An 8416-nucleotide genomic window follows, 5' to 3' on the forward strand; every position below is an offset into this window, starting at 1 on the left:
GGCACATCGACTTCCTTCTGGGAGCCCTGGCCCCTCGGACGCACTGAGGGGCCACAGGGACATCTGTTCTGGCGGATTTTAAATAGGTTTGCACTCGCCTCTCCACTGCTCTTTCCCTTCCCAGCTTCCAGGCTTTGGCTTCGCTTCTCAGTCTGCTTTTCCCCAGCCCCGGGCCTGCCTGAGGAGCAGCACGGGGGATTGTCTGATACTCAGTGTGCACCCTGACCGGTGTGGCTCAGTGGGTTGGGCGACTTCCCGAAAATCAGAAGGTCCTGTGCTTGATTCCCAGTTGGGGCACATGCCTGGGTTGCGGGGTCCCCCGGTCGAGGCACTTATGAGAGGCAACGATTGATGTTTCTCTCTCTCTCTCTCGAACATTGTTTCTCCCCCTCTCTTTCTCCCTCCCTTTCCCTCTCTCTAAAAATAAAACCTTTAAAAAGACTGAGCGTGCAGTGACTTCCCCCTGAGGTCCTTTGCAATGGTGACAGTGAAGTTGGTTTGCAGGGACGGATTCATTGCTTGTGGGTCACCAGAAGGAATCGCTGAGCAAGCCACCTGAGGAGTTTTTCAAGGGACCTCAGTCAAGCCTGTCTCAGAGTGAAGCTGACTGGCGAGGCTGCTCCAGAAACAAGTGGGGTGGAGGGCAGCCTTCTCACGGGGCGGGGGGGGGGCAGCGTGGACAGGAAACGGCTGAGGAGGCCCCCACGCCCACACCCTACAGTGAGCCAAGTTCACTAAGGCAGATGAGGAGCATCCAGCTTACGAATCTCTTCCCAACAAGTGAAGAAAATCCAGAAGAAGTGTGGAAGGAGGAGGGACTGGCCAGGAAGACAGACCTGCAGAGAGGCCTGGGAAGAGCCTCTTGGGGGAGGGCACGAACACCAACCAGCAGTGGAACATGGTATTTGACCACGGCGATTGTGACCCACCCATCTCCCCTGACCTTGCTTCTGTAACGGCCAACTCTGACTGACGTGCAGCCTGTGGGTCCACAGCGTGTGTGTCAGGGTCCCAGGCACTGACGTCAGAAGATGCCCACTCTGACCCTCAGGCATCCTGGCTCGGGGAGATTGCTGACCTTCAACCGTGGAGCCAGGACGACTGAACCAGGGTGACGCACACCAGACCATCACTTGCCTGGTGGGAATGGACTCTGCTCCTTTGGGCACAGAGAACTTTTCAACCCCCTCTCCCTCCTCATAAAAACCTCTGCCTTCACCAAGCGCCTGGGGATCAAACGGCGAGGAGGCGTCCGCCCATCCCTGCACATGGGGCCTAGGCCTCCTGCTGGGTCCCTCCCACAAACCTGCCGTTCTCCAAGTGGTCCAAGCAGGCTGCCGGTCACTGGTCACTTCTGATCTTCTGCCCAGTAGAGCACAAGAATTGCTCAGACTCGCTGCTCCCTGTGCCCACCCCTCGATAGAGCTCCGTGGCTGGTGTCCAGGAGCCCGGCCTCCCTGGCAGCAGGGACAGGTTCTGCCAGCCCTGGACAGGTGTCCCAGGAGTCACCGTAAGTGCCAGTAGCCTGACCGTGGGCTCCCTTTGGGGACGATGGCAGGGTTCAGAGAGGCCGGGGGCGGGGGGAGGAATTCTGCGTGGGGACAGAGCCCCCTCCTTTCCTCTGTAGGCAGCCTGGGGAGGAGCAAGCCCAGGACGTGGCCGGACGGCGGTGCCTGTGTGGGAGTTTCCACCTACGGGATGTGCAACCATGGGGGTTTCCAGAAAGCTTGGGGCTGCTCTCCGAGAGAGGTCACTCCCACCCGGGGGATCTCAGCTTCTCTCTCTGTCCCGCTGCGGGGGCTGCCACACAAAATGCCGCAGACGGAGCTTTAAACAGCAGAAGTGCATTTACCACGGTTCCGGAGGCGAAAAGCCCAAAACCAGAGGGTTTGTCACTTTGCTCTCTCCTGAGGCCTCTCTCCATGGCTTGGGGACGGCCCCCTCTCTCTGCGTGTCCTCACTTGATGTGTCCTCTGTGCATGCACTTGGTGTCTCCCTGTGTGTCCAAATGTCCTCTCCATGTCCATATAAGGACAGCCAGCAGATTGGCTCGGGCCACCCTCACAGCCTCGTTTCAACTTAGTCAACTCTGTAAAGGGCTCATCTGCGATTACAGTCATGTTCTGAGGTGTTAGGGATTTGGGGAGGAGCAACATGACTTCGGGGGCTTAAACACTATCGGAGTCAGGGGTGCTGACCCTGGTCCATTCCACCAGCTGATCAAGTCTAGGTTCCAACAGCCCCTACAAACCTTCAGGAAGTTCTGTCTTGCCCTTTGTAGACAGAGAAAAAGAAAATCAGTCCTTCGTGTAGAAGCCTTCGTGGAGCCCCTCCGTGCCCCGAGTTGCGAAGCTGGAGCCGTGGAAGAGGAGAGACCAGGCCGTCTCAGCACCATGCGGACGTCGCCTGACCGAATCCGGAGGCAGTCCCTGGCACCCCGCCAGGCCACGTGTCGCCGCGCCCTATGACCTACGTCGTGGGGCGCAGACCTCACCGGCGCTGGAACTCGGAGCGGGGAAGACCAATGAGGCAGCGGGCCGCCGGCGACCACTCACTCAGCCCGAAGCACCCGCTAGTCTCGGCCGCTGTTCCTGCCGCTCGCAGTCTCTTCTGTTCCAAACGGAGAAAGCTGCTCAGAAAGCCCCAGTCACACGGACGACACAGCGTCTCCGGTTCCATTTCAGGTTTTCTAAAGCCAGTTCTGGCCCTGCTCCCCAGAGCCCCGCCGACCCCCTACCCCCAAACTGAACTGAAAGCTGCCCCTCAGCTTCCCACTCCGCGGGCGCCGGTGACCCAGCGCTCTCCACGGGCCCTGCCCCTCTGGCGGCGCCCACCCTGGTCGGTTTAGGGGTGGGCGCACTCAGGGGCATCAGCTGAGGGCATGGGATGTGGGATGGGAGGGAAGGAGGAGAACAAACATGAAAAGCCGGTGGCGTTCGAGAGACAAATGGAACCAGAATGAGAACTGAGAGCGTCGGACGCCGAGAACCGGAAGAGACTGGACGGACATGCATTTCTCCCCATCATTTCAGGGCCAGGGATGCAGACTGGCCTGGCCTGCAGGCAGGCTCTGCCCCACCCTCTCTCTCTCCCTGCCGTTCCCTGGAGAGGATCCTTGGTGTTAGCCCCCAGGGCGTGGGCTGCGCAGGTAGCTTGGGGAATCCCACCACCAAGTTTCTCAGGTGAGCTGCAGGTTCCCCAGGTGCGGCCTTCATCGCCTCCGTGCATGGGAGTCCACAGGGCGGCGACCCAGCCCTAGTGATGGCCAAAGTGCTTTCATCTCGGGTGACAAGTCAGGAATGTTTTTGAAACCCAGTCAGGAACCGAGTACATGAGGGCTCACTTTCATCAAGAAAAGGAGTGTCCATCCGGGGCCCTCTTAGGAGCATTTGTTTGAATGGAATGGAGATCGGGAGAACAAAACTAAACAAACGCGGATGGCCGAAGCCCAGAGCCTGGAGCCCTGGAGGTCCAGCTGCCCCAGGCTAACGCCCCTCTCAACACAGGCCACTGCTGGAGCTGGAGGACCTCACTGCAGGGCAGGAGGCTGGAGGGCCACAGCATCCTCCCTGGACTCCCCCGTGTCTCTTGGGCTTGACTTCCAGGGGACACCAGCAACCATCAGAAGCATTGACTTGGCATGGGTGCAGCTTTACCAACAGGAGCAGAAGGATGCTGACTGTGGCGCTGAGAAAGAGCATGCCTACCAAGAAGGACTGGTGGCTCACTGGACTCAAATAAAAAACAAAAAACAAAAATAAATACAGAACCTAGTAGCTGTCCCTGCCCAGGGGCCCCCACACACTGCACTGGGGGAGAAGCCCACACTATTCCTGCTGTCTGAGCAGCCCTTGCAGAAGAGCTCCTGGGATTCTGTTTCAACCAATGGGACTGAGGCTTCCCCCACAGGAGCTGCAGTTATAAAACCCCATTGGCATTTTCACTAACTAATCAGAGTGGCAGTGTTCTGACCAATCAAGACCATGCCTTTTGGACCAATCAAACTAAAAGGAATCATTTGCATAAGAACAGACCAATTAGGGACCAGGGGTGGGGACTCCTGACTATACCAGTCAGCTCCCCTGTGGCTCCCAGAGTGCATTTTCCCTTTCCACAGGTCCCTGTGTTTCCACTGGAGCTTGGCGTGGGGTGGGGTGGAGTGGGGTGGGCCAGACCAGGCCAGACCGAAGCAGGTAGAGCTGTCCAGCTGGAGAGGGGGCAGGTCCTGGGCTGCCTCACACAGCCATGCTGAATCACAGCTGAGCTGTGTGTACTGAATAAAATCCCCTTCACCATGCCCCAAATTGGGGATTCTTGTTGTTGAATTGATATAACCAACCATCCGCTGCCGTAGTCCATCCTCCCTGAATCCCTAAGAAAAAAGAGCCTAAATCTGAGCTTCCGGAGAAGCACCACTGTGTTGTTCTGTGGGTGGGACGTGCACTGTTGTTTAGGCCACTTCTGGTTACACGGTGTTATTCCAAAGCAAATGCATCCTGGCGAGAGTGACATTGTGATCACAAGTCCTGCTGCCGATGTTGGGGCACTCCCCTGGTTTCCATCATTTGCTTCATTATTAACCATACTCGGGGTGGCTTTCTCGTGTATAAGGCCACATTCACTCTGCATCCTGGCCACCAACAGATCAGTCAACTGTCTTGGGGTCCAGAGGAGATCACCCACATTCTACACCCCTTTGGGTCTCATCGTGTCGGTCACAGATGAATGCTCAACAGCAATGGGTGTGTTGGATGGAATGCCCCCAAAGACACAGCACCCTGACCTTTAGTAAAGCCGGCTCTGGGTGTTCCTCCTGGAGGGGTCTCTGGGGGAGAGGCTGGGGATGCTCTCCTGGCTCTTCTTGCCCTTGAGAATCCTTGACCTTGGCCTGAGAGAGGGGAATTTCTTAAGCTTCCCCAGGATAAAAGTTTGAGCTAGGGCTGCAGCCAGGGACCCTGGGTCTGGGGAAACAACCATGGCAGCCAGCTACGGGACCTGGTCTATGAGAAGGCAATGGACTTGAGAGGAATAAATGAGCGTTCTGAAAGCAAGAAAATCTATGGACTAGACAAGGACCCTGGGACCAGAGCCTCTAATCCAGCATGTGACACGGGGCGGGGGAGGGGGGGGCTGGTCCAGAGAGTGGCAGTGTCCGTCGTGTTAGAGGCAGAGCAGGTGCTAACCAGATACCAGGTCTCTGGCCCCCTGCTCCCAGCTCTTCCCAGCCCCACCACCTCCCCCCGGGGACCAGTCCTCTGCCTCACCAACTTACAGATGGACAGACAGTCTCATTACTCCTCCCTCCCCCAATCTCAAAGTCAGTCCTCCACAGCCTTCCCCATCCCTCCCGCCAAGTGGGTACCATGAAGGCCCATGGACTTCGGCTCCTAGTGGCAGTGGGGGCCTGTGCCTCCCTGAATTGTTTTGGCTGCTTCAATGAGCCATCAGCCACTGACTCCGGGGAAACTGAGGCAGAAGGCGTCTTTGTGCCCCACACTGTTCCCAACATCCAGGGTCCGAGAAACAGATCCTTTGTGCACCCAGGGGTCAGAGTGAGTCCATCAGCATCAGACTGGCTTCCAGGGGGAGGGGAATGAGGGGATTGATTGTCCATGGAAGTCCCAGCAAATGTTCTCGTTTAAACAGCAAACAGGAAGAAAATGGTAAGATGGAAAAAGAACCAAGGTGGGGAGACAAGCAAACTTTTGAAGCTGTACAGTAGTTAAAGCACCAAGCTTTCCCCATTTTCCTGGGAGCAGAGGGGAGGTGTGTGTATTAACCGGCTGAAAGACTTCAGGTGTGCTCAGTGGGTTGGAGCGTTGTCTCGTAGACCAAGAAGGTTTCTGGTTCGATTCCTGTTCGGGGCACACTGCTGGGTTGCGGGTTCGATCCCATGTTGGGGTGTGTACGGGAGGCAACTGATCGATGCTTATTTTCTCTCTCACTCCCTTTCTCTCTCTCTGAAATCAATAATAAAAATGCCTAAAAGAGGGGAAAAAAAAGACTCCAGGCAAATTAAATGGCCGCCCAGTCTTGTTTCCAAACCATTGAGCCTGCATATGGGACACATGTCCTGGGGCTCAGGGGAGGGGGGTGAAGGGGTTCCCCAAGTCACACACTACAACGGCCCGAGCAGTTGAAGGGGGGCCCCCAGGGAGACGGGGGAGGGGTGGGGTGGCCACCCATTTCTACCAAGGACGGTTTTTGTGGGTTTGGTCCAGGCTGACACCAAGGCTCAGAGGTAGCTGGTTTGGTCCCCAAGGATGGTGCCAGCCCACAAGTGGGAGCACAGGACATGGGCCCAGAAGGACACAGGCGGCGCCAGTGCTGACCCCATGGGGCTGCCTGCCCTGTAGGAGCCGCGGCACCTTGGCTGGGAGGGCATTGCCCAACTGTTTGCTTGGCAGAAAGTGGCACCGGAGCCCTGACACCCGGGTGGGTGGAGGGAGGCTAAACCCCCAGGAGTCGCTCTCTGGGGGTTTCACGTTGGTTTCTGAACCTGTGGCTGCGGCAGAAAGACCAAGAGGGCCCCTGGCCCAGTTGCTTATTCTCCCAGCTGCTTCTGTCTCTCTCAGGCTCCCGGACACAAAACAGCTGAGCAGATAAACAAGCCGCCACCTGCTCCCTCCTCCCCCGTGACTCCACTACGGTCCCCAAGTCCCACCCCTTCTTCCTCTCGCTCTCTGCCCCCATTCCTCCCTGCCGCCAAACCTCGCAGCCCGCTGCAGCTGCGCCCAGGCACAGCCCTCCCCCTGCCCACACCAGTGGCAAATGAGGAACGTGTGTCCCAAGCCCTGGCTCTACCGCCTCCTGGAGCCGTTTTGAACAAAACAGTGCACTTTCAGACCTTCATTCCTGGAGCTCCTGGGCCCCCAAGGAAAATGAGTCTATGGCAGCCATAGGCCTGGAGCCAGAGTGTGTCTGGCCCCTTGGCCCAGAGGCACCCCCCCGCCCCCCGCACAGGGAGGCTGGGAGGAAGGGGTTAACTGGAGCAGAAGCCGCCGGGGCAGCTCCCGTGCAAACTGGGGAGGCAGATCCCTGGGATGCGGGCAGCAGGCAGCAGCTTAAACCCCGAAGAAAGGCCCCCTTTCCAGCAGCGTGTGTGTCTGCGCTCACTAACAAAACACAGGTTGTCACAACAGACTCTGCGTTTGGCAGTCAGCGCTGAGTCGGTGCCGTTTAATAAGTCCCCAGTGCCCACGGAAGGGATTCCTGAGGGCCTGGGCGGGGGAGGGGGAGGAACAGATGAGGTGGGGATGCAGAGGGACCTAGGGCCTCCTCCCCGAGAGGCTGTGTGCTGCTGGGTGGTGGAGAGGCACCCCCACCCCCCGCCCCAGGGTCCCCGCCCAGCATGGCCTTTGCACTGGGGTTGACATTGGCTCGGCCAGCCTGGCTTCACCCCCAGGCCTCCCCCTTTTCTCAGAGCGCCAAGCGCAGTGTTTCAGGGACGAGGCACACATTTGCTGGGGAAACACACCTGCCTTCCATCTGCTGCCTGCCTCCCATGCGCCTGCCCAGCCCACGCTGCTCCGTGGAAAGGAGGCTGAGCTCCCGGCTGGCTGAGCACCGACTCCAAGACCGTCAGTGGCTACGTGATGCTGGGCTAGTCCAGACCCTCTCGGAGCCTCAGTTTCCCCCTTGGTGCAATGGAAATAAGATCCACTGCACACACGTAACTACTCTTGATTTTTCAGGTGACGTTTTGTGACAAGACAAGGGCAAGTGTGTAACTTCCATGAAACACCAGGCGTTCTGCGGCCCAGCATGGTGCTTAGTAACATAGTTGCCTTTGGAAACCCAAGTGGACACTACCCAGTGGGAGCAGCAGGAACACGCAGGCCAAACCCAGTGATTCTGGGGAGGTGCCTGCAGGCCCACTGGGTGGGGAGGAGGAGCAGGTGGCACTTCTCTGGGTGGGGACTCCAGCCTGCGGGCTGTTTCCCACCCTGGGCCTCACTAACGTTCTGGCCTAGTTGCTTTTTGTTGGGGGTGGGGGCGAGGTGCACTGCAGCCTTAAAAAAAACACATCCCCGGCCTCTGCCAGCATCAGCCCTTCTCCCACTTAGGACAATCCAATGTCTCTAGACACGCCAGTGTCCCCTGGGGGGTGAGGGGGACCAGGCTGTGTGCACAGCGGGGAGTCAGCAAAGGCTGCAAGGACTGCTGTTCACCACCCCTGTGTTTTCAGCGAGAGCCTCTCCCAGGCCCAGAAGGCAGACGGACGCCTGCGGAGGGAGGGTGAAGCGGTGCCCCCAGCGACGCCCTCCAGAGCAGCCCTGCCTGGGCAGAACCTGCCTGCCTCTGCGGTGCAGTGCTGCGTGCTCTCACCGTGTTTCCAGGATTGAGGGGAATTTTCTTTTTTTCCTCTTTTAAAGATTTTATTTATTTATTTTTGACAGAGGGGAATGGAGGGAGA

This window comes from Sturnira hondurensis, unplaced genomic scaffold (genome assembly GCF_014824575.4).
Source record: "Sturnira hondurensis isolate 20B ecotype Veracruz unplaced genomic scaffold, ASM1482457v3 Scaffold0009812, whole genome shotgun sequence".
Lineage (NCBI taxonomy): Eukaryota > Metazoa > Chordata > Mammalia > Chiroptera > Phyllostomidae > Sturnira > Sturnira hondurensis.